Raw genomic sequence first — 4,157 nt, forward strand, 5'->3', positions numbered from 1 at the left:
TGGAGAGCAACATTGGGAGGATTGGCACCATCATGTCTCGATATCTGATTCGGACATGATGCCTCTTCAAATCCTGTCCTCTGACTTACCAGAAATTGTTTCCTCACCATACGCAATCATCCAAACTTTGGATGCAGAAGGAAACATGGGCGACACTTCCAGGTCATTACCCATAGATATTTCAGTCATGACAGGCATCGTGGAAAACACCCAGATGTGAGTAGATTGCAGTCCTGAGGAAATTGCAAGCTCCACCTGCCTACATGAGGAATTCCATGATGAATTCGTTTGGTCTCACGAGGAAATGCCTGACTTTAATCCGTTGTTTGTCGTGCATGAGATCCAAATTTATGATGAAGCAAGACAAATTGAGTGTCAGATCCCTTCACCTAAAATAGCTGTTGAACCCATGCCAGCCCTATTGCCGAAGAAGAATGCCTACTATACCTTAAACAACTGGATAAAACCTGTCGAGATGCTGATTTGGCACTCAAAGATCACAAGGAGTGGGTGCAATCCCAATTTGCGAAAGAGGTTAGGTTTTGTTCTTTCCAAGAGGGCGACTTCGTATCACTCTATCATCCAAAAGACAACCTCTTGGAGGCATGCCCGCTTCGACCCATTTGGCTAGGTCCCTATGTTGTAACAAAAGTTCTCCCCATAGGGGCATATGAACTGTAGGACCGGGAAGGAATCCCACTCAAGGAGCCCAGATATGGGCTCTATCTGAAAAAGTATTATGCCTAGTGTGCTTTGTGATTTTATGTATTCATAAGTTTTGCTCAACTTTTTTGATGTGATTGGATTGCTTTGTTATTTAGTGGAGTACTTGTCTCATGCATTCTTCTCGCAATGCAGATGTCGTCGTTGCCTTTAGCATACGTAGGATACACAGATGGTTCCAGTCGTCACACATGACATATTGCATTAGCTGCTTGGGTTATCTACACACCCGAGTCGGAACTATTTTTCTTCGGGGGGGTCTTTCTTGGTACCGCCACCAACAACATTGCCGAGTACATGTTCGTTGTTTTGCTTCTCATGGAAGCGTCATCAAGGGGCATCTCCAATCTGGTGGTCAGGTTAGACTCCCAGCTAGTCGTTATGCAATTGACAAACCATTATCACATTTGTAATCCAGCCTTGTTACGTAACTATCTAAGGGTGCGACTCTTGGAATGTCGATTTGAAATCATCACATATGAGCATGTTCCTCGAGAATTAAATACAGTCGCTGATTCGTTAGCTAACTATGTATTGGATTGGCATTTGTCTCATTCTTTATAGCAGCATGCATGAGAAGTAAAACATTTACTAAAGTTAAAAATTTGTTACAAAAAACATTTAAAAACACATTTACACCACCAAAATACCAAAAATATCTGTATATATATATATAGATCGAAATCTAGTTTTTTACATCAAAATATTCCAAAACTTGGATGATTTAAGTACAAAATGGCTCAAAGCCCAGCTACAAGCACTCATATGGCTACGCCAAAACACCTGCTAAAAAGAGCCTATTGCTCTAGAAAAGCTAAAACCGCTCTAGCTACCCTCCGAAGAGGAACCAGAAACCGCTCAAGTACACCAACGGTGTGCCGCTGCATATGAGCGGGAATCTCCCTCATAGGAAGGGGGGGCGACACCCATAGTTAAACCCTCTAGGTTCCTCAGAACCTCGTGGAGACTGTTGGCATCGCCCCCTCTAGCAAGTAGTTTTCCGCCTTGTCGCACATGGTGAGGTTCGCCTGCAGGTCATATTGGTGCCACATCTATGTTAAGCATAAAAGTTTCATGTCAGTTCTTATTTCACCTTTAAAAAAAATTACATATACATTCAAAAGCACAAAAATACTTAAGTACTGTCAAAATTATTCTCACCTTGAGGACCCCAGTTGGTCCCAGGTGGTAGCATCAAGTCTGGGTCGTCGGTAAAGTCCATGCCTTCATAGGCATAGTCATCAACAATCACAATTTGGCTATGGAGCCACTGGAAGAAGTCTTCATCAAAAAAGTGCCGGATCGGTCCTCCTCCTGTGCGAGGATCGAGTGATGACCAGCAACCCTGCCTTGGCTCCCTCAGATCAAAGGGACCTAAGCTCACCCGTGGGCGCATGACAAGTACCCTCTCAAGGAAAAATGAGACTATGATAGTATTGTACCCAAAACTGTGTTCGGTACGCGTCTTGCATGCTGTTAATTCTTCCTTCAACTGGCAAAGCATTGATTCACACCAGTTGAACATCTGTGGCTAGACACAGTCAACCGCAAGAAACAGTTGGCCTTTGTTGCTACGTGGGAACTTTTTGACCCCGCCAACCACACAATCAACCATAAAACTGCCCTCATAGACCGAGATTGAATCCTCTCTATAGGGACTCTATTGCTAACTAGTCCACTCTCAGGGATGCAGTAGATCTATACCAGCTCTGAAGTAGATCGTGGATCTGACCTACCACCAGTGAGGTTTGCTTGTGCCCCACGGCACGAAAAACTAGTCAAAAAGTAAATGTCATCTCGGTCAATCGCCAACACCTGATCTCCAATCCTGAACACTTGCTCGTGTTCATCCCAGCGCTGGATGATCCATCTCAGTAAATCCTCCTATCCTTTCATCAGCTCCAGCTTTGCATACTTCAATAAATTGCAGTGGCGCAATGCAAGTATGCATGTTGGATCATTTCACATCAGCAATTCCTCATTGTCATGGGCCCGTTCTCTCCATAGGTGAGTCATTTTAGCCTGAAACCTGCACAAAATAACCCTAAAAACAGTTAAAATGGGGCAAAATCACTTAAGGAATCCATGCATGAGGGTTTTCATTGCACCCTATAGCCCTAACGCTACCCCCAGTGTTGCACAGGGAGGATTAACGCCCTCCAATGGCTCGTACAGAGTGTTTAACGCTCCCTACTGGCCATCTGGAGGGCGTTAGTGCACAAATAAGGCTTTAGGGCACCTCAGATCTGCAAAATTCCACCCATAAAAATGTTAAGAAAGGTTTAGTAAGGCATAGAGCAAGGTTTTAGTTCTCACCTGGGACTGATGACACGTCGAATGGTTGCCCAGATCTTTTGCAATGGTCCGCAGAAAATATGCTCCTCTTTAGCTCCAGCAAGCTCTCACAAACTTCAAAATAGTGAAAATTGCTGCTTTTTTATAATTTTTACCGCTTTTCATGAAAGTACTTTCAGGAATGAAAAGCAGTAAACGCTGCATGCAATTCACAATAGAGCAATTTTTGAGATATTTATTGCTCTTTAAAAAATATAAACATCTCCAAGTTTTTATCATTGAGCTCGTTAATCTATGCGATGATGGTCAGAGCACTTTTTGTGATATTTTATTCCTCTTTAAAAAATATAGACATCTCCGAGTTTTCATCATTACGCTCATTAAATACATGCAACATGCTCTGAGAAACTCTTTTTTGATCTTTTTACAGCTCATTAAACAGAAAAAGACCAAAAGAGCATTCTTTTTAGGCACTTTTTTCTCACTCTTTAAACTAAAAAAATCCCGAGCTTAGTCTTTCTGCTCATTAAACTTGATGAAAATGACTTGAGCATTATTTTAGGTACTTTTCTCGCTCGTTATACCGAAAAATCCCGAGTTTTTGTTACCGGGCTCGTTAAAAATATACGATAGCAACAAGAGCACTTTCTTTTTTGGGACCGTTTCTTGATCTTAAATTGAAAAATCCCCGAGTTTTCCCCTCCTTCGAGCTCGTAAAACTATGAAGAAGGGATGAGCCATTCTTTTCCCTCTTTTTCTCGCTCACTAAACTAAAAAAGATACCCTGAGTTTTCTTCATTTGACTCATTAAATTTTTTGATGAAGGTATTGAGTTTGTTGTCGTGTGACTCATTAAAAATTCACGACGAAAAACGAGTTTAGTCCGTTGCCTCGTACTCGTAACAAAATGAGGTCGACATCTATTGAAAATAGGCTTCTTTTTATCCAGGTTCAATAGATTAAAAGATGGAAAAGTAACTGAGCCGGGTATACTATTAACCTTTTGTCGCACCCGGTTAGCAACTATGACAAAGGGACCACCATGGAGTCTCACTTTACGATCTTTTCAGACTCTCTAAACATGAAAAGACCACCAAGTTGTCTAGTCCGGACTCTTTAAATTACACAGACATGATATA

The sequence above is a fragment of the Pinus tabuliformis genome, chromosome 4_1, assembly GCF_031772625.1.
Source record: "Pinus tabuliformis cultivar Carrire ecotype Pingquan chromosome 4_1, CPIR1, whole genome shotgun sequence".
Lineage (NCBI taxonomy): Eukaryota > Viridiplantae > Streptophyta > Pinopsida > Pinales > Pinaceae > Pinus > Pinus tabuliformis.